The 22,515-nt window shown below is 50.4% G+C and overlaps 1 pseudogene; it reads right to left on the bottom strand.

Moving 5' to 3' along the window:
- Nucleotides 1–22,129: 22,129 nt before the first annotated feature.
- Nucleotides 22,130–22,276, bottom strand: LOC119432065 (U1 spliceosomal RNA; annotated as a pseudogene).
- Between the last annotated feature and the right edge of the window lie 239 nt (nt 22,277–22,515).

The following is a 22,515-nucleotide window of genomic DNA, read 5'->3' as shown; positions in this document are numbered from 1 at the left end:
CGTGGATTTACGTACCTCGGAGATTTCGTTATCCTCCGAAGCTGTTCGAGGGACCTAATTCTGGGAATGGACTTTCTGCAGGCTAATGGAGCCGTGATAAACTTACAAAAGTCACTGGTAACGTTTTCAACGGCGCAGGCCTTAGCAGGGAGCAGCACTGACGACACGTATGTCAACGCCTTGAGGATTGTCGACGAGAACATCATGGTGCCGCCAAGGAGCAGCGTATTGACCCTCGTAACCTGCGACGCATTCGACGACTATGAGGGTATTGCCGAGGCAAATATCCCGCTGTTGCTCGAAAGACACATCTGCATCGCCCGGGGCCTTGTTCGAATACAGAATAAATGCTCGCAAGTTTTGTTGACAAACTTCAGCCATGAGTATCAGCACGTCCCTCAAGGTACAGCTGTGGCCTTTCTGAACGACATTGCTGACTTCTCCGATGTCGGCACGTTACAAGTGACTTCACCGGATGCAACACCTCACGCCAGCCTGAGTACCCGTGTCCACATCAATGCTGACTTAGCAGATGTACAGAAGGATCAGCTACTGGACCTAGTGACAGAATTCTCTGGCTGTTTTTCCACAGAATCTAAAGTCCAGCGCACCTCCATTACGCAACACCGGATAGTTACAGAGGAGTCGGCGCGGCCTGTTCGTCAGCACCCGTACCGCGTGTCACCTATGGAGCGGGAGGCGATTAAGCGTCAAGTTGAAGAAATGCTCAATGATGACGTCATCCAGCCGTCGACAAGTCCGTGGGCGTCGCCTGTCGTACTAGTAAAAAGAAAGACAACACGCTCCGCTTCTGCGTTGACTACAGACGGCTTAACCGAGTCACCAAACGCGACGTTTACCCCCTGCCACGGATCGATGACGCTTTGGATCGTCTGCGTCATGCTGAGTTCTTTACTTCGTTAGACCTAAAGTCAGGGTACTGGCAAATCGAAGTGGACGAGCGTGACCGTGAAAAAACCGCCTTCGTGACTCCCGACGGGCTATACGAATTTAAAGTCCTGCCTTTCGGTCTCTGTTCCGCTCCTGCTACGTTTCAACGAATGATGGACACTGTACTCGTCGGACTAAAGTGGCAGACGTGTCTAGTGTACCTAGACGACGTTGTTGTGTTTTCCAGCACGTTCGATGAACATCTCACCCGACTACGAAGTGTCCTTACCGCAATACGCAAGGCAAACCTCATCATCAAGCCTGAAAAATGTTACTTTGGCTTCCGGGAACTCAAGTTTTTAGGCCACGTGGTCAGCTCCCAAGGAGTACGACCAGACCCAGAAAAGCTCGCTGCCGTTGCCGAGTTTCCTCACCCTAAAGACAAGAAGGCTGTTCAGCGGTTCCTGGGCCTCTGCGCTTACTACCGCCGTTTCGTTGAAGGCTTCTCGAGGATTGCTGAACCTCTCACGAGACTGACGCGACAAGATGTGCCCTTTGCCTGGACGGAAGACCAAGAGCAGGCCTTCACCGAATTGCGCAAACGCCTTCAATCCGCTCCAGTGCTGGCGCATTTTGATGACACCGCGGCAACTGAAATTCACACAGACGCAAGCAACGTAGGACTCGGGGCTATTCTGGTTCAATGGCAAGACGGCGCAGAACGTGTAATTGCGTACGCGAGCCGTAGTCTCACAAAAGCAGAAGCTAATTATTCAACCACCGAAAAAGAATGTTTAGCAGTCGTGTGGGCCATCAGCAAGTTCCGACCTTACTTATACGGCCGGCCATTTCGAGCGATCAGTGACCACCATTCGCTCTGCTGGCTTGCCAATCTACGAGACCCGTCAGGTCGCCTCGCTCGTTGGAGCCTCCGCCTCCAGGAATACGACATGACTGTTGTCTACAGATCGGGCCGTAAGCATAGCGACGCTGACTGCTAGTCACGTTCTCATATTCCCTTGACACCCTTCGACTTGGAGCTAGATTTGCCGTTTCTTGGTGTCGTCGACGTGGTGCGCATGGCTGACTACCAACATGCAGACTCTGAACTGCTTCAGTCATCCGACATCTCGAGGGAGCTGACGTTGTTGTCCCACGCCCACTTTCACGAGGATTGACATCCTACTGCCTGCGGAACGATGTCCTGTACAAGAAAAATTTCGAGAACAGCCAAGAGACGTTCCTTCTCGTTGTTCCGACGGCGCTGCGCGAGGAAGTTTTACACGCGTGTCACGACGATCCCTGTGCCGGCCACTTAGGCTTCGCGAGGACATTAGCGCGCATACGGCAGAAATACTATTGGCCACACCTATTTTCGTCGGTTCAGCGCTATGTGCGAACGTGCCGTGACTGTCAGAGGCGTAAAGTCCCACCCGTCAAGCCTGCCAGCCTCCTTCAGCCTTTGATCCGCCTCCGGCGCCGTTCCAGCAAGTGGGAATGGCCTTCTGGTCCGTTCCCCACGTCTTCCTTGCAAAATAAGTGGATAATCGTGGCAACCGATTATTTAACTCGCTATGCGAGACAAAAGCTGTGCCGCGGGGAACTGCTGCTGAAGTCGCCAGCTTCTTCGTCCACAACATCGTGGCTTCGTCACGGTGCACCCGCTGTGCTCATTACTGATCGCGGTGCAGCGTGTTACAGCGGGAGTTGTTGCAACAAGTCGTCATGCTGACGCATACTGACCACCGAAGGACCACAGTCTATCATCCCCAGACTAACGGCTTAACACAGCGCCTGAACAGAACATTGGCCGACATGCTATCCATGTACATTGATGTGGAACACAAGACATGGGATGAAATTTTGCCATACGTGACGTTTGCTTACAATACCGCTGTGCAAGAGACCACGAGTTTACACCGTTCGAGCTCGTTTACGGACGTCGCGTTACAACCCCCTTAGACGCCATGCTCCCGATAGATCACGGAACCACAAGAAATGACACCACTGAAGAGTTCGTCGAAAAAGCAGAGGAAGCTCGCCAGCTTGCTCGGAATCGCATCCACACCCAGCAGAATACCGACGCCTGCCGTTACAACCGGACCCGACGGAACGTCCAGTACTCACCAGGCGACCGCGTGTGGGTGTGGACACCTATCCGACACCGTGGGCTCTCGGAGAAATTGTGCGCCGCTATTTCGGCCCCTACGAAGTTGTACGCCGCCTCAGTGATGTGAACTATGAGGTGGTGCCTCAAAGCTCTGATCCTAGTTCGAGCCGACGCCGTCCCCGTGCTGAAGTCGTCCACGTAGTACGGATGAAGCCGTACTACGCACGCGAGGATAAGCAACCCTCACAACCGCTTCAGCATTGTGTACATTCCTGTATGTCCTTTTTTTTTTTCATGTTGGCACTCTTGCCCATATTGCTCGCCTCATGCCCTGAAGCGACCGGGTCGGTCGCTTTTGAGAGGGGAGCAATGACGCGAAATAAGTTGGCACGTGTTTCGCTGCCCCTTGAGGCGAGAATGACGAAGTTCGTGTTGCGCGCGCGCTCATCCGAGGTCCAGCCATTATTAAGGCTGACGTGTTTTTGCCTATCTGTTGCTGGTCAACTATTCTAGCTGTACTAGCTGGGTGACAATATCTAGAAACTGGTGTCATCCTGAGATTCGTTCCAAGTGGATCCGCCTTGCGAACTCCACGGCTACAAATTGGTAAATTGCGATATGGGCCATCAGTAATTAGTTCAAAACTTAATTTGTGAATTTCTGGTAATTATTTGACTACGCATTTCAATTTCTTGTGCAAGTAATGTCCGCCTCTTCGAGTAGACCAGCTCAGAACTAGACTTGTGCTATCTGCCACAGGAAACCTTTAAGATTTTTGAAAGTGTTCGCTGAAACACCCTGTATATATAATAATATATATATATATATATATAGATATATATATATATATATATTTTGTAATGAAGCAGAGGCGCCCCTGGGTATGTGCCGACTGAAAGAAGAAGACGAAGGACCGTGCCGTGATCGCGAGAGAACCCCGTGCTACAAACAGCCCTTGCAGTGCCTACCTGTACTAGCGTTCTAGAACGTTATCGACGACAATAAACCTCGTCGCATTTGGTGGAGGTTGCTGAGATCCTTCGCCTCGTCCTGGAGCTCGCACTCGAACCCTGCCAACACCAACACGATCGCCTGCACTATGCCTGATCCAGCCACTTCGTCGCCTGCACCACCGGCTGCCACTGTCGTCTGCGCCGGCGTCCCTCTTCATCGCGATCCACCCATTTTCAGTGGGACCGCCGAACACGACGTGGAAGCCTGGATCTCATCGTACGAACGTGTAAGTGCCCATAACAAATGGGACGACCAGGCTAAGCTGTCCTATGTGTCCTTCTACCTCGCCGACGTAGCCAAACTGTGGTTCTTCAACCACGAATCAGACTTTTCAAGCTGGTCAGCATTAAGACCCTTTTTGCCGAAGTGTTTGATCGCCCCGCTGTGCGTAAGCTACGCGCTGAACAGCGTCTGCGCCAGCGCGCACAGCAGCCTGGAGAGACATTCACCAGCTACATCGAGGATGTTCTCGATTTGTGCAAGCGGGTAAATCCACCATGTCAGAGGATGACAAGATTAAGCATATCCTCAAGGGCATAGAGGACGGCGCATTCCAGATGCTGCTGGCAAAAAGCCCAACGAGCGTATCCGTCCTTACTAACCTATGTCAGAGCTTTGACGAGCTGCGCCGCCAACGTTCCATCGCTCGCCAAAACATTCAGCTCGCCGATTCCGTCTCGAGCATTGCGGTTTCTGCGACCTTCTGCCCAACTCGACCCTATCGCAACATAAAAAGATTTATTCGTGAAGAGGTGGCCAGGCAGCTATCGCTGCTGCCTCACAGCGACTCACCTTCGGCAGCTTTGACTCCAACGCTACAGCAAGCCATCCGCAATCAGATATCGGAAGCGCTTCCTGCAGCTCCTACAACCTCCCACCAATCCTATGAGTGTGCCGCTGCCATATGCCGACTTCCCACTCACCCTACGTCGCTGCCGCTCAGTTACGCAGCCGTGGTTGCACGGCCTCCTCCGCCGCCAGCTTCCTTTTCATCGCCCATGCATCGGCTTCATTTCCAGTTGCCCGACCGCCACCGCAGTTTTTTCGTCCAACCTCGACGTGGCGCACTGAAGACAACCGGCCTATCTGCTTCGCCTGCGGCATTGCTGGCCATGTGGCGCGCTTCTGTCGCCGCCGCGCCCCAACAACGCCTACCACCTTTGAAACGCCCACCTACGCACCACATACGCCGCCGCGTCTCCTTCACCGAGACGTCTTGAAACTGATCGCCGATCAGAAACTCGTCGTTCCCCTTCCCCTCGTCGGCGTTCGATTTCGCCCCTGCGTCGTCGAGCTCCCACTGAAGCGGGAAACTGACTGGTGCAGTTCCTGAGGCAAGAACTGCTAATACGTCGACGTTCTCAAGACCTCCATCTTCGCCGCAAAATGTTATTACCGTTTTTGTAGAGGGAGTACCCGCAGTTGCGCTAGTCGATACCGGAGCCGCCGTTTCCGTCATTCACGAGAACCTTCGTCGCTCCGAAAAGTGACTGCAGCTCCCTCGGCCTGTGTGCTCGCCACTGCCAGCGCGCAGCGAATTCACCCTTCAGCTGCTTGTGCACGGCCCGTGTCGTCATCAAAGAAGTTCTATACATAATTGAGTGTTTCGTGCTACCATCGTGCTCTCACGACCTCATCCTTGGTTGGATTTTCTCTCACGTCCATCATGCTGTCATTGACTTTTCGCGTGCCGAAGTGTCGCTTTTACCACTATGTGAATCACTGCTGACCGGCTCTCCTCACGTTTGCCGATAAACTCATTGTTCATGTCGACACAACCATACCCCCTGAGTTGTGGATGGCTGTTGTCCTGTCGTCTGCTGCCGATTCTGACGCCACTGTAGTGTTCACCGCCACCCGATGTGTTTGCTCAGCGCAAGGGCATAGTTCTTCCGCTTGCCGTGCTCACTATATCATCCGGGTCAACTGTTATGCTGGTCACCAACTACTTCCAGTACCCGATCAACCTACTGCGTGGAGAGACCCTAGGATACTTGTAGGCGGTCGACTACGTTGACGATCTCGATGTTCCTACCGACTCCCACCGTTGCTACGTTGACGCCATAGCTTCTGTCTCAGACTCATCGTCTTCAGTGTGTTTTTCACAACGCCATCAACCCTGCTCTTTCCCCATCTCATCGCCGCCAACTTCTCGCTCTCCTTCACAAGTTTCTTTCTTCTTTCGACTGCCATCAGACGTCATTGGGCCGTGCCACCTGTGTTTCTCACACCATCGACACTGGTTCCCACTCCCGCTTGCGACAGCGCCCCTATCGTGTATCGGCAAAAGAGCGACGAGTCATCACGGAGCAAGTGGACCACATGCTCAAACGTGAAGTCATCCGTCCTTTTCAAAGTCCTTGGTCTTCACCTGTCGTATTGGTAAGGAAAAAATATGGCTCCGTTCGTTTTTGTGTCGACTACAGACACCTAAACAAGATAATAAGAAAAGGACGTTGATCCGCTGCCTCGAATCGATGACGCTCCCGACTGCTTGCAAGGCGCAGAATATTTCACTTACTTGGATCTGCGCTCCGGGTACTGGCAAGTTCCAATGGCCGAACCTGACCGCCCGAAAACCGCATTCGTTACACCCTATGGCCTCTACGAGTTTAACGTCATGCCCTTCGGGCTGTGCAACGCGCCTGCTACTTTTGAGCGTATGATCGATACCATCCTTCGCAGCCACAAGTGGAAGACATGTCTATGTTACCTCGACGACATCGTCATCTTCTCAACCGATTTCCCAACACACCTCGCTCGCCGCATGAAATTCTGACCTGTCTTGCCTCTGCCGGCCTGCAGCTCAACTTTAAAAAGTGCCGCTTTGCTACAAGCAAGTTAACCATCTTGGGTCACGTATTCTCCAAGGACGGCATCCTCCCGGACCCAGACAAGCTTCGCGCCGTTGCAGACTTCCTAACGCCCACGTCTATCAAAACCTCAGAAGTTTATTGGTTTATGTTCCTATTTTCGTCGCTTCGTACGCAATTCGCATCCATCCTGGCGCCCTTGACAAGATTACTTTCCGCCAGTAACGGCATAGCAGCGTGGTCACCTGAATGCGATGCGGCATTTCAGCAGATGCGCCACTTGTTGACCTCCCAACCGATTCTTCCCCACTACGACCCTGCTGCTCCTACGGATGTTCATACTGACGCCAGCGGAGTTGGCCTTGGTGCGGTCTTAGCGCCACGGAAAGCTGACTATATGATGAATACGTCGTCGCTTATGCGAGCCTTACTCTAAAGAAAGCAGAATTAAATTACTCAGTGACAGAAAAGGAGTGCCTAGCGATCATCTGGGCACTAAGCAAGTTTCGCCCATACCTTTACGGCCGTTCTTTCGCCGTAGTTACTGACCACCATGCCCTTTGTTGGCTTTCTTCCTTGAAAGACCCGTCGGGACGCTTAGGACGTTGGGCGCTTCGCTTGGAAGAGTACGAGATTTGCGTCATGTACCGCTCCGGTCGCAAGCACTCCGACGCTGATGCGCTCTCCCGCTAGCCACTGACGCCTGACTTGGCGTCTTTGTCAGGCTCCACGTACACCTTGTCACCGTTGACCATCACCGACATGGTCACAGAGCAGCGCAAGGACCCAACACTTGCAATGTTACTTGACTACCTTGCCGCTCCGTCTGATGTTCCTTCGACACGAGCACTGCGTCCCCAAGCAACCCACTTTTCCGTGGTAGGCAACATTCTATATCGCCGCAACTATATGCCCGACGGTCGGAAATGGCTCCTTGCTATACCTCGTCATGTGCGCTGTGACATCTGCGCGTCTTTTCACGCTGATCCCCTAAGCGCTCATGCCGGCGTCCTCAAAACTTACACAAGGTTGCGTCAGCGCTATTATTGGCGAGGCATGTAAAACTTTGTGCAAAAGTGCATTCAGGCTTGTACTACTTGCCAACAGGGCAAGACACCTACACACCATTTCACAGGACCGTTGCAGCCGCTACCATGCCCGGCTCGTCCGTTCGACCGCGTCGACATCGACCTCTACGGCCCGCTTCCATGCAGCGGGTGTGGAAATCGGTGGATTATTGTCGGCGTAGATCATCTTACTCGCTACGCTGAGACTGCAGCTCTGCCGGCAGCGACCGTCCGTGAAGTTGGGTTTTCATCCTTCGCAATTTTGTTCTTCGCCACGGTGCTCCCCGAGAACTACTGAGTGATAGGGGCCGTGTCTTTTTGTCAGAGGGTGTCGAAGCCCTCCTCGCTGAGTGCAGGATCATCCACCGGAAATCGACTGCATACCATCCCCAAACCAACGGCCTGACCGAGCGGTTCAATCGCACACTTAGCGACATGTTGCGGATGTATATTTCATCCGACCACTCCAACTGGGACGCCGTTCTCCCCTTTGTCACGTTCGTATACAACACCGTGACGCAAGCGACTACCGGCTTTTCCCCCTTTTTCCTTGTACATGGCCGTGAGCCTTCATGCCCTCTGGACACCATACTGCCGTACCAACCTGACGCCGCAGAGTACACTCCGCTTTCCGAAGTCGCCAAGTATGCTGAAGATTGCAGTCAGCTGGCACGTTCCCTCACTAGCGAGACTCAAGAACGTCAAAAGACACGACATGACCATACTCATCAACCACCACCAAGCTTTGCTCCCGGTTCGCTTGTTTGGCTTTAGATAACAGCCCACATTCCTGGTCTTTCTTCCAAACTCCTGGCCCGTTATCACGCTCCGTACCGTATCATCGATGCCACTTCAGCGGTCAACTACATGGCTGAGCCGCTCACAGTCTCACCAGACCTGCGTCGTCGTGGGCGAGAGCCAGTACATGTCAACCGCCTGAAACCGTATTACGACCTACTCATCTTCTCTGCGCCCTGAGTCGCCAGGATGGCTATGCTTCTTTCCCGGGGCACTGTAATGAAGCAGAGGCCGCCCCTGTGTATGTGCCGACTGAAGAGGAAGACGAAGTACCGTGCCGTGACCACGAGTGAGCCCCGTGCTACGAACAGCCCCTGCAGTGCCTACCTTTACGTAGCGTTCTTGCAACGTTATCGACCACAATAAACCTCGTCGCACGGGAAAGTTTGCACTCAGTCATGCAAACCTTAGGCACAGTGAAACTGTCGATCCTCAAGTCTTACTGGCTGCTATTGCTAGGTATTAACTCGGTTGCTGCTAGGTCTTAACTTGATTTAACTTAACTACGCATGTAGGAAGGTATTCTCGAGCGATAATTTTCGGAGGTACGTCCCCTTTCGCGAAATTTCGCGTGATTAGCACTGGATGCATCGGCGCCTATGAGCGACAGCTTTCCTGGCATGCCACAAACGCAGGCCGGCTTATCAAGGTTGGCACAGTGCCAAGAACGCTGTTGCTTGCCGACGCCGAATGCGTTGGAGGCTAGCCGCTCGATATCAATCGGCCAGCTTTTTTTTTCTCCTGGCTCAGCGCGCCGTGGAGAGAAGAGAGGCGGGTGTCGGAAAACGAGAGAGCTGGCGAGGAGGAGACATGCGCACGCGGTCTACGCGTGCTACCATGGCTACGGCGGCACAGTTTCTTGATACGAACCACAAAAAACGGCTGGCTTAAACAGCTTCGCTGTTAAAATTCAGAGCCCATCCACTACTGTGAAAATGTAAGCCAGCGAAGCTGTGACTATAGTGGGTCTGCTGTAGTGAATTTATATTAGATGCGAAGCAGCTTATGGTCGAGGCTGTCACTCCCTCCCTCCTTCCGCCGTGCGGCGTCCACACTGCTACTGCGCATGCGCATCCTCCTTCCCCTCCTCTCCTTGTATCATCTCTCCTCCCTCCTCCCCCTCTTCTCCGACGCTCCTCTCCTCTCCGGATTGCGCAACGAATGGCAACACCTGCGGCTGCGCGCGCGATAATGCGAAGCAGCTTAGGTTAGAGAAGCGACGGTAGGCGCCCCAGAGGCACCGGCAACAGTCACCAACGCCGCGCGCGTTCGGTGCGAACGCGGGCAAAATGCCGACGGCGTCGACAACAGTTCTGCGCGTTGCTGGTGCTACAGCATGTCCAAGTTTATACAGCTGATAAAGCAACCTTGAGTCGACCCCATGGCTCCTTCGCATACTACGGGAAGATAGTGTAATTTTTATTATCATTATTGATCGTTAAAAATTAAATTATGGGGTTCTACGTGCCAAAACCACGATCTGATTATGAGGCACGCCGTAGTGGGGGACTTCGGAAATTTGGACCACCTGGGGTTCTTTAACATGCACCTAAATTTAAGTACACAGGTGTTTGCGCATTTCACCCCCATCGAAATGCGAGCGCCGTGGCCGTTATTCGAACCCGCGACCTCGTGCTCAGCAGCCATTATTGATCATATTGAGCTTCTTCGGCATATTCAGCGTCTTCGGCATGTTCGTCAAAGAGTAAGGACACCGGCGTCTTGTTTTCGCCTGGCGCGATGGCCAAGTAGTATGTTTGCTGCGCCAAGTCCGCGCCATCGTCATAGTACAGTGTACTAGAATAGGGGCAGTGTGCTCACTGCCATATCCCTGCGCCGCGTCGCCGCGGCGCACTCAGTGTCGCCTGCTCCGGCGCCCGCCAGAGGCGCTGCCGCCAGTTTCTCCTGAAAACTTCCCTCGCTTGGTATGGAGTACGTTCTGTTGGATCGCGTCGTTGACCGTTCTCCCTCAAGGGCTGCAGAAGATAGCGCCAACCTTTCCTTTCTGAAAACTAACCACTTAATGTCGACGTTGTCGGCTCTCGACTGAAAGTCCCGCCGGCGTTTTCAGCAGTATCCTCTCTGCTTGACGCTTTACTCAATGTGCACTCTTAGTGAGCGAGAATGGCTAGCCGCCGTCGAAAATACTGCTTTGAACCCGAGTGCAGATCTGCCTACAGTCGTGTGAAAGATGCACCAAAGGCCTCTTTGCTCAGCGTTCCACGCGATGAAGAACGGCGAAAGGAATGGGAGAGGAACCTCAACCGCGCAGATAAGACACTGGAGGAATCTTGCGAGTCTGTGATTTACACTTCGAACCACGATTCATAATTAGGGACCTGTGCACCTTATAAATATAGAATGCAAAGCGGTGTGAATTCCTCGTGACAATTGCCACTGCTATCAGAAAACGCTGTTCCCACGATTCTTCCGAATTTACCACAGTACGTGACGAAGACGACACCGAAGCCCAGGAACAAAAGGAAATGGTGTGAAAGGGACCAAGCAACCGCGAAGAAAAGCCGAAGCGCACTATACAGTAGCTATTTGGAATTTTCACCGGCTGCTCCCGTCTCTTCCGGGATCATTCTTTACTTCGTCGTAAATAAACATTGTTAATTATTGCAGAAATGTACACCCGTGAGCAAAAGTATACGGACCAGGGATTGCGCGATAAAGCTGATTTTTTTCAACTGCCTGCGAATGCAACTTGAAATTGAGGACGGCAGTCCAATTTTGGCATTGCGAGCTTTAACGTGTACTGGTCAATTCCACTTTATGCATGTTAATTACGAAGAAATTGAGTTTTTTCGGCGACCCTGTGGTCTGTATACTTTTGCTCACCGGTGTACCTGGTATTTTCATCCTTTCGATTTCATGTCGCATTAACGTTACGAAAGATGTAATACATAAATAACCAGCTAACCAGCATAAATTGTGCAGCAGTGATACCTAAATATTTAATTTCGTGAATAGATGGGGCAACGTGAAAATGTCTAAGGTGCTGCACGCCTTACCTGCGAAAAAAAAATACTCGAAGTGGTGGTTAAATTCGGCGCGGTGGTGCTGGAAACGCGGATGCGCGGTCGTTGTGGCGAAACCACACTGACCATTTTATCGATCAGCTGCAGAAAAAACTCGAGTGCCTCTTGCTACCGTGACTGCAGCGGCCGTATCAAGCCTTTAACAGAGCAGCATGAATAGCAAGGCTAGTTCATCTGTGCCTCCGGCTAAAAAAAAATCGCCAACCCACTGTAGATCAGCCGCAACAATAATAATTTATTTCACTGCACACTGCGAAGGTGCACCAAAAGAACTTTCGCGCGCTGCACGTCGTGCATTTTACTTTTATACGGTGAAAACAGCAACACGCGATAGCTGTTTTACCGCGACGCGTAGGAAAGTTTCAGGTGACGCTGCGAACCGCGCCACTGTCGGCGGCGACATGAAGTGCGTCAAGCTCTGCCGCGGTGTGAGCGCACTACAACTCTTCTAGTACACTGTAGTCATAGACTAGCGTATGAGCTATAGCGTTAGCAGCCGCGGCACATTGCACGGCAGTGTCAAGATCCTGTGACATTTCGCCCGCTCCTGCGCTCGGCGGCTCATACCCATACATCCAACGCGGGTAGGAGCCACACGTGATTTCTTTCTTTCTTTCAGTCTTTCTTTATTTATTTATTTTGTAGTGAAACGTTGGAACTCTGTAGTGGGTCGTTCGCTCCAGCGCCTTGAAGTGGGTCTCCCTCGCCAGTACCTTCTAGTGGGTCGTTTCCTTCGGCTCTCTAGCGCCGCTCGTGCTGAGAGTCCGTGCTGCGTTTTTTGGACAGTCGCCCTTGCGCTGCTTCGAGTGCCATCCAATAAACATCCTTATCAATTGGTGGAGAGTGCTGTACCCTCAAAACCGCTCGGTTACTGGTAGTACCCCGCAGTCTCCGTTCTAAAATATGCGAATAGTTTTACTCTGATCCGCTGTGTGCGCACTCTGGGGTATACAAAACTTACCACCGCATTCGACAACGGTACTTTTGGCGGGGAATGTACCGGTACGTGCAGAAATTTGTTCGCTCCTGCCTCGATTGTCAGCGCCGGAAATCTTCGCCGCACCTCTAGCCAGCAGGTCTGGGCGCGTTGGCATCGATTTATACGGACCTCTTCCTCTGACGTCGGCTGGTAACCGCTGGGCCATCGTCGCTGTTGACCATCTCACGCGATACGCCGAAACTGCCGCCCTTCCAGCGGCTACAGCACGAGATGTTGCCTCTTTCCTGCTTCACCGATTCATACTGCGTCATGGTCCACCCCTGTAGCTACTCAGCGATCGAGGCCGTGTCTTCTTGTCGGAAGTCGTCGAAGCCATTCTCAAAGATTGTCACGTCGTTCACCGCAAAACTACTGCGTAACACCCACAGACAAACGGTCTCACAGAGCGATTTAACCGCACGCTCGGCGACATGCTCTCAATGTACATCGCTGCCGACCACACCAATTGGGATGCCATTCTGCCCTTCGTCACCTACGCCTACAATACCGCCCCTCAGAGTACTACTGGCTTCTCACCGTTCTTCTTATTGTACGGCCGCCACCCGTCGCACACGATTGACACGATCCTTCCATACAAGCCAGACACGTCTGACTATACCCTTATATCTGCCACAGCCAGACATGCTGAAGAGTGTCGCGACCTGGCCCGGACCTTTACTACAAATGAACAAAAGCGGCGGAAGAGCATTCGCGGCGACACCAGCACTTCTGCGCCCACGTTTTTTCCTGGGGCGCTCGTCTGGCTCTCAGTCCCTACCACCGCAACTGGCCTCTCTTCGAAACTGCTGCCCAAATACGAAGGCCCCTACCGTGTCGTCGAACGCACGTCCCCAGTAAATTACCTCATCGAACCCGTTGAACCGTCTTCGGACATGCGCCGTCGAGGGCGCGACATCGTCAATGTGGAGCGCCTCAAGATATACCATGACCCACTCATGGTCACAACCTGTTAAGTCGCCGGGCGGCTCCCTTTTCACACCCGGGGTAATTGTAGTGAAGCGTTGGAACTCTTTAGTGGGTCGTTCGCTCCAGCGCCTTGAAGTGGGTCTCCCTCGCCAGTACCTTCTAGTGGGTCGTTTCCTTCGGCTCTCGAGCGCCGCTCGTGCTTAGAGTCCGTGCTGCGTTTTTTGGACAGTCGCCCCTGCGCTGCTTCGAGTGCCATCCAATAAACAACCTTATGAATTTCTTATTTACTTCCTTCTTTCTTTATTTCCTCCTGTCCTTCCTTTCTTTCTTCCTTCTTTCTTTTTTTCTTGTCCCTGGCTCATACCATCATTTCCAATGCGGGCATGCGCCCCACGTTAATCGTAACGTCACTGACGAGCATGTGATGTTATTGATGTCATGACCTGTCAGTCATGTTAGTCATCCGTTTGACACCTGTGCTAAGCACAACTGGCTCGAAGCCGCCGCGTACATGGAGCCGAAGTCCTCATGATGACAGTTTTTTTTCCACACGCGGACACGGTCCTAGGGGAACAAGCCCTTAACAGCTTCGCTGTAAAAGCGATGTTTCCCACTGTGTGCTTCGTCTGCACAAAATGTGCACGACATATAGCATTTGTCCACGCTGCTGTTTCTGTCTCGTCTGCAGGAAACCTGTAGACGCTGACACTCGCGCTGCTCAGACGACCGCCACAGTTCGATCTGCAGTTTGGGGCGCAGCAACTGTCAGGCATTTCCCAAGTGAGGCTACACACGTTCCGTGTAAGTATATTCTAGGCACTGTACGTCGGGGGTTGTTGTCTGGCTTTGGCATAGCAAATGCGTAAGGAACGCGCTTGGAACGCCGTCACGCGTGCAAGCCGACGCGTTCCATCGCCGATGGCTAGCACCGTTCGGCCCAGCCAAGCGGCCGACAATGCAACTACGGCTCTCACATTCGCTCCCATTGCAACCTGCCCGACGCGGCAGGTCGCACCTTTTTTTTTTTTATCCAGCGGCCATGGTCCAGTTCTGATCTCGTCGAAAACCTCCGCGCCGCCGCCAGAGGCACCTGCAACAGTCACGGACGCCGCGCGCGTTCGGTGCGAACGCGGGCAAAACGCCGACGACGTCGACAGCAGTTACGCACGTTGCTGCAACACCACCTAATCTAGGTGGTATTGCGGTAGCACGGCCGGATATCTCAGCAGTGACGTAGTTGCTCGGCAACGAGGTCATGCGGGGGCCTTGTAAAGTTATGTAGGTGGTGTTGAACCACCGCAGCTCCGATAGTGTTCTGACGCGAGAAATACTCGTTCCTCTCACGTTACCTAGGCATACGACTCCTATTGGCGGAGAGAAGAAGTCAGTAGCGTGGCGGCGCAGATCATTTGAAAAAAAATCTTTCCGTTACGTAAGACGATCAATGGCTCATATCCGATTAGGTAATGGCTCTTACCCCCTTAACGCGGCGTCCCCATTGCGACGACAGAAGAGAAGTGAAATTCCACGCGGACTAGGAGGTCCGACCACAAAAGCGACTATAAATTTTTGACCATTAAATGTTTTATTCTCTCTCCACGCTGTAATGATTAGCGGCATTCGTCTTTCTGTGGTGTTACGTGCCAAAACCAGTTCTGATTATGAGGCATGCCATAATGGAGGGCTCCGGGTTGATTTTGACCACCTGGGGTTCTTTAACGTTCACATTCGCCTCCAACGAAATGAGGCCAGCTGTGGAAGGCCACCAGCTGTGGAAGCAGACGACGACGACGAACGCGGGAGAAGTGGCACGAGCACGTGTCAGCACGAGCACGAGCCAACGAGCCAGCTGCGGAAGAAGGCGACGACACCTGAGCAGCTCGAGACAGATAGACAGACAAATAACTTTTATTCAGGTCCTGAGGAACAGCGCTGCGACGCCCCCTTTCAGGGGGAGTCGCTAGCAGTCGCGGGCCGCTCCCACGCAGGGACCGGAAGACCGCGGCCCTCCGCTTTCTCGCAGGCCCTCTGGACAGCTCGAAGTTGAATCGAGCAGCTGGTTTCTTTAGCATCACATCGCCGGCGCACGCTAGCGTATACAAGCTACGCTTGAAAAAAAAATGTCACAGTTTCGCCCTAAAGGCGAAGCAATGAATGCGATAGCAACACAGCAATGTCACACGAAGTAAGGTGAGCGGCTTTGGTAGCAATATGAATTCTAGTAAACATGAGCTGATTAAGTAAGCAGGTGTGCTGCGGCGTAAGTAGACCGACATGAAGAGAGACTCGATGACCACGAGAAGGCGCGTGTGAAACGGTGGTGTTGATGAGAAGCGCTTCCCGTGGGCAGCGCGTGCGAAGGGACACACCTGTAGCGCTGCACTGCCGATCCGGGCAGCATTGCATGTGTAGCGTGCGTTGGAAAATGTGGCCCGACTATTACTAACTGAATGAACAAGCGTGGTGTGAGCGCGCACAAACAAAGACGAATAGATCACACTGAATGACTGCAGACAACGACTGTCAAAACGCTGGCAGCAATCATACGCCGCAACGGGCGAAGGTACGTGCGGTCTATCGCTTCAACGGAAACTGAGCGGCGAATGCACGGCGCATAAAGGTCAGAGCCGTGTGGAGATAAGAGACGGTGCGGACCAGCGACGAGCGCGGTTGTTGGCAGAGTAGAATAGCGTCCCCCCCCCCCCCGCGCTCCCTCCGGCGCTGGCTTCCCGCTTGCTTGCGCGTGGGTGATTGAGTGCGTTCGCTCTCCGTGATAGCGCGCGTCCCCGCACGCTTCCGCTCGGGCATACGGCGCGCGGCGAAGATTTTATCTATACGGAACCTCACGGCGACGACGACGGCGACGGCAGAAATCCGGTTGAAGTGTCCATATAATTGCGCAATAAAATTATGTCGCACTTTCACCCGAAAGGCGAAGCATCAATTGCGATAGCAAATTAGTAGAGTAACGATATACGGAGTAACGATAGTGGTTTTATCAGCTGTATAAACTTGGTCATGCAGCAGCACCAGCAACGCGCAGAACTGTTGTCGACGACGTCGGTGTTTTGCCCACGTTCGCACCGAACGCGCGCGGCGTTGGTGACTGTTGCCGGCGCCTTTGGGGGCGGCTCGAAGGTTTTCGACGAGGTCATAATGGGACGCTCGTCGAGCAGTGTCGGAAATCTTACCCACCTTCTCGCCTCGCAACGTTTTTATATGAATACGCATTTGGTGCCGCAGCTAAATGTCGCCTCCCCTCCCTCTCTCCCGTCCTCCCTGGCCTTTCGGGCGACGGAAAACTTGCGTTTGCTCTCTATATAAGGAAAGGAGGAAAGAGACGCTTAATTCTGCAGCCCTTCAGGGAGCACGGCGCAGAACGCGCGTTTGCTCTCCGACGTGCATTCCCTCCCCGTGAAAGCGCGCGTCCCGCTTTCCCTTTCACTCGCACATATAGCATCCGGAGCGCGGCGACGATTTCATCGCCGTTGACGTCATACGGAACCTCACGGCGACGGCGACGACGATGCCGACGGCACCAATCCGCCTAGGAGTGTCCACATAATTGCTATCACAATAAAATGTCGCATTTTCACCCGGAAGGCGAAGCATCAATTGCGATAGCAACTTAGTAGAAAATACGGAGTAAGGATAGTAGTTTTATCTGCTGTATAAACTTGGACATGCAGCAGCACTAGCGACGCGCAGAACTGGTGTCGATGCCGTCGCCGTTTTGCCCGCGTTCGCACCCGGGAAAGTTCCGGAGGGGGCTCGAGCCCCGGAGCGCATAGTTGACGTCATACGAAACCTCACGGCGACGGCAGAAATCCTCTTTGAGTGTCCATATAATTGCTATCGCAATAAACTAAGACTCATCAGTCCTCCCCCTGTCGAGGAAATGGGGGTAAGCGACGCTTTGTCGTGTGTCTACCTGACCTACTACTTTTCCTTCCCTTTCCTGCAACTTTGACTTTTGTTTCGTTTTACTATTTGTTTCCTTGATGGTTAGCTTGTAAGCGTTTATTTTATACCTGACGAAGGTAACGTACATACACGACAACCTTCGCTTACCCCATTTTCTTGGTAGGGGAAGGGCTAGTGATTTGACAGCCGCACTATTTGCGTAGCTTGAATGAATGTTTATTTTCCACAAAACATGTACAATACAGTGTTGTGGTGGGAAAGTGGGAAAAAAAGCTGCTCATGGCCACTTGACTGGTCCCAAGAACGCAGAAACATCCGTGCAGCAGGGTGGAGCAACATATTTCGTAATGACTATGTAAAAAAAATTGCGATTATATAAATACAACAACATTGATCATCTAGTCAATAAAGAAAGACATATTTGAATCATAACTGAATCAGACATAGTTTAAACACAAAGAAAGACACAACTGAATCATTTAGAGGCGTGAAAAAAAGTTATAAAGACCAACTGGTGAACACGACAGTACATCAATTTCATTACTCAACAGATCATTGAGTAGCCTAGGCAGTCTAGAACATAGCATTTGCTTGCCGTAATTGGTACGTGAGTGAGGTGTGTACCAGTATTCTGGAAATCTGGTTGTGTAGGTTGCTTTACGCTTGTTGAGTTGGGCTATTGACTGTATAAGGCTTATATTGCTTTTGTGTTCCTTTTTATAGGCTATTGCCAGACGGTACTCTACAAGATTTGTTATTTTCAACGTTCTAAGCTCTTGAAATAAGGAGGCAGATGGGAAGTCGTACGGCTTGTTACATACAGCACGAACTGCTTTCTTTTGTAGTACGTACAACTTCTTAATGTTAGTTGCAGAAGTCGTACCCCATACAAGGCAACAGTAGTTTAAGTGGCTCATAAATAAGGAATTATATATCAACTCTTTAACGGAACGGGGGAGAAAGTTCAGTGAGTAGATCAGACCAGCAATTTGGGACAGTTTGCCTGCAACGAAATCTGTATGATTATTCCAGGTCATGTGTTGGTCAAAGTGTACACCTAGAGATTTTATAGATTCAGCGATTTCAATCGTACAGGAATTAATCCTCAGGTCTTCTTGCAAAGTGGTCTGCATATTTTTAGCCCGAAATAGCACTCTTTTAGTTTTTGAGGAATTAATACATAGGCCATTTTCTACTGACCACTTACATAACTTCTCCAGTACGATATTAGCCCTTGAACTAAATCATTTGGATTTGTAGACGAAAGAAATAACGTAGTATCATCAGCATAGATTACAAAATGTGAGTCCCCATCAATGTTCACTAAATCGTTAACATAAATATTAAAGAGAAGGGGCCCTAAAATGCTGCCCTGTGGAACACCAATATTAACTGAACGAGTTTGAGATGCCTTATTGTTTATTTGTACAAACTGTTTTCTGTGATTTAGGTAGGATTTAATGAGGTCAAGGGCACTGCCACGAATGCCATAATATGTCATTTTAGAAAACAAGAGCTCATGGTTAATGGAATCAAAAGCTTTCGAGAAATCTATAAAGACCCCTAGTGTAAACAGACCTTTTTCAATATTATTTAGGATAAATTCTTTTTGCTCTAATAGAGCGAGCTGAGTGGATCTATTCTTGCGAAAAGCATACTGCTGGTTCGTTAACAGATTATGTTTATCCAAGAAGTTAATTATCCTGCAAGATATAATCTTTTCTAGGCCTTTAGAAAAAACTGGCAGAACCGACACCGGCCTGTAATTTGACAACATGGTTCTATCACCCTTTTTAAATATTGCGGTTACTTTCGCCGTCTGCATTTCATGTGGGAATACTCCTGACGAGAGGCAGATATTATAAATATGAACTAATGCTGGCGCAATTATGTCCAGGACGAACTTAACAGGTTTAATTTGAATATCGTCAGCATCACAGGCATGACTGTTATTAAGCTCAGAAAAAAGTGAGGTGACTTCTGATTCAGTTGTAGGGTTAATGAAGATCGAGTCTGGGCAAGTGGTAGTAATAAATTGGCAGGCATTGGCACTTACGGGTTGGTGGGGCAGACAGACAAAATAATCATTGAAACAATCAGGCAACAAGTCGCCGCTCAGTTCAGCCCCATCATGCACGATTCGTAGCGCAGTGGCGGGAGTGGGTACTCGATTCATCAATAAATTGAGCTTATGCCACAGCTTTCGACTATCGTTTTTGCATAGCGCGAATGATTTGTGGTAGAAAGCAAGTTTAGCAGTACGTAAGTCTTTGTTCAGGCCATTGCGGAAACTTTTAAACGCTTTAAGATCGGCTGGATCTCGTGACTTAAGGAATTGATTAAATAATGTTCCCTTTTTTTAATCTTTTCAAATAAATCCTTCGTAACCCAAGGTTTGCGTATCTTTGAAGGCCTTGTGCGGTGTGAACGCGAAGGGAAATGTTTCAAATAGGCGGCGATAAATATTTGCAAGAATGTGTTGTAAGCCACTTCAGCACAAGAAGCACTGTACACTACTCCAGTCAACCTGATTTAATTCATTATGAAAGCATACTAGCCTAGCATGCGTGATTATTTGGGACGGAATGTCATTTACAGGAGTTATTTTAGCTTTTCTTTGTAAACAGAAAAAAATAGGCACGTGATCGCTAAGGCTATATGATAGAACACCAGAATTAATCTCGTTCAAGCCATAATTAGTGATGAATAGATCAAGGCATGTAGACGTGTCAAGTGTAATTCTAGTGGGAGCATTAATGACATTCAAACAGCCATTCGACTGTAATAGTAATTCAAAGTTACGAGTCATGCTGGAACGTTCTAACATGTTGATATTGAAATCTCCGCCGAGTACAATTTTGTATTGCAATTCAGCAACGTAGTTTAAGAATTTTTCCAGGAATGCAAAAAAGAATTGTATATTACCACGAGGCGGGCGATATACAACAGAGTACACGGTGCGAGCATGTAAAACAGACAAGATTTCATAATCATCGGTCACACAAGAAAAATCAGGGATACATTCTATATTGAAACTATCGCGTACAAGCATACTGACTCCACCACCTCGACTTCCCATTCTAGACCGCGTGAAACACTGATACTTCTGCAAACACCAGGGTATAGTATGGCGGTCGTACCAGGTTTCAGACAACATAATAAAGTGAAATTCAAAGTTAATTCTGCTGAAAACTACATCGAGTTCATCCTTTTTGTTTTTTGCAGATTGGCAGTTTAAATGAATACAGGTTATGGATCTACCGTGATGGGAGCGAATGAAATCCTGAATGGTCACTGGTAGCTGACCTGAGTGAATAAGTGATGCTGTCGTCATAGGCAAAGAGCTACCCACTCAGGTTACGCTACAAGCTTCGCAAGGTCCGCGGTACACCTAATCAGGCATGCATTCTCTCCCTCTTTCTTTCGTGCGAACACTTTCCCGTTTCGGTGCCAAGCGAAACTGAACTTGTTTGCACGTGCCCATTCTTTTGCAGCTTTCAAGAGCATTCTGTTCTGCGCAGTGAGGTTTTCTGTTATAAAAAGTCCAGGATGGGCAGTAGATAGATACTTTCTTTTAGCAAGCCAACAATCTCGAGTTTCCTGACTCGAAAAACGGATAATAACACCTGGCGTCCTGTCATTCTTCGACAAAAGCCTGTGAACCGAAGTGACAGTATTTTCAGTCAGAGGAGCTAATTCCAATTTTGATGCTACAGTGTTGATTTTATCCCTTAGATTTTCATTCTTTTCTTGTTTAATGCCATGAATTTCCAGGTTTAGTTTACGACTGTGATATTCAAGGTCATTGACTGCGGCAGACACAGCAAGTAGTTCTTTATTCGTGTCTAGCTTCTCAAGTTTGGTCACTCTGCCCCCGAGAGCCTTGATGTCAGTGTCGTGTCTGGCAACGGCCTCAAGAATACTGTCATACTTGCTAGATACCAGCTGTACCGATACCTCTATGTCACTGACAGTTTGCTTCAAGGGCAGAAGCTCATCAAGTTTCCTGTTAATTTCTATGAGCATGGAAGCTATCGTTTCATTATTCTCCTTCAGTGCTGAAGCGCTTGCTTTGCTTTTTAGACATGAAGGGCTTCGCCATGACTTCTTATACTCATCACGCTTCGACTTGAACGTATTCTCAGAGACGCCGGAGCAGGCGCCACCCAGATGATAGCAGATTGAGCAGTCAGTGCATGCCAAATAGGGTTCATCCTCATCTATAACATCATTGCATTTGCAGCAGGCGCGATTACCCTTAGGATTCATGATGCGTGCTATCGTTCACAAAACTGAAATGACAGTTACACACAACATGAACGAAAATAGGCAGCGGGCAAAACCAAAGGCAGCGGCAGCAGCAGCAGCAGTATAAGCGCAAAAATATAAGCAGATATGTTTGGAAATGCTTCACCAACCTGCAAAAGTATTGCAGAAACGGCGTCAGTGGAATGCGTGCACTCCGCCGCTGCTGCTGCCGAATCCATGCGACGGAGCGTACCAAATGGCACAGCTCACTATGTGCAGGTTATGACCACAATCTTTCTTTTAATTCCTCAATTGGGAGGAGGGCCTAGTTGAGCCCTCCCCCACTACCAAAAATTATATGCCCCGTTATCCCACTTTGGGATAACAGCGAGAGTCAGCGAGAAGCCTCTTCTCGGGGCGCGCCCTCGATGATCAGCGTTCGCCCGACACCAGGTACGTGAAGAGTCAACAGCGAAAGCCCGGCATTCCTCAGACTACCGCACTCCATCCGGAGATGGTAAGTACTTTGCCGAATTTCAAATGTTGTCTTGAGAATCGCCCTTCATGTCATCGGTATCGCGTGAAATGCAAAATTGGTAAATGCCAGCGTTTCACTTTTAATCTGAATTTGCAGTATATTCCGAGATAGGAAAGCTAATCGTACTAAGTACTTATTTTCGCCTACGTAGCATGAATACCA

The sequence above is a fragment of the Dermacentor silvarum genome, chromosome 10 (assembly GCF_013339745.2).
Source record: "Dermacentor silvarum isolate Dsil-2018 chromosome 10, BIME_Dsil_1.4, whole genome shotgun sequence".
Taxonomy (NCBI): domain Eukaryota; kingdom Metazoa; phylum Arthropoda; class Arachnida; order Ixodida; family Ixodidae; genus Dermacentor; species Dermacentor silvarum.
Note: the sequence above shows the minus strand (reverse complement) of the source record. Positions and strands in the feature narration are given on the sequence as shown.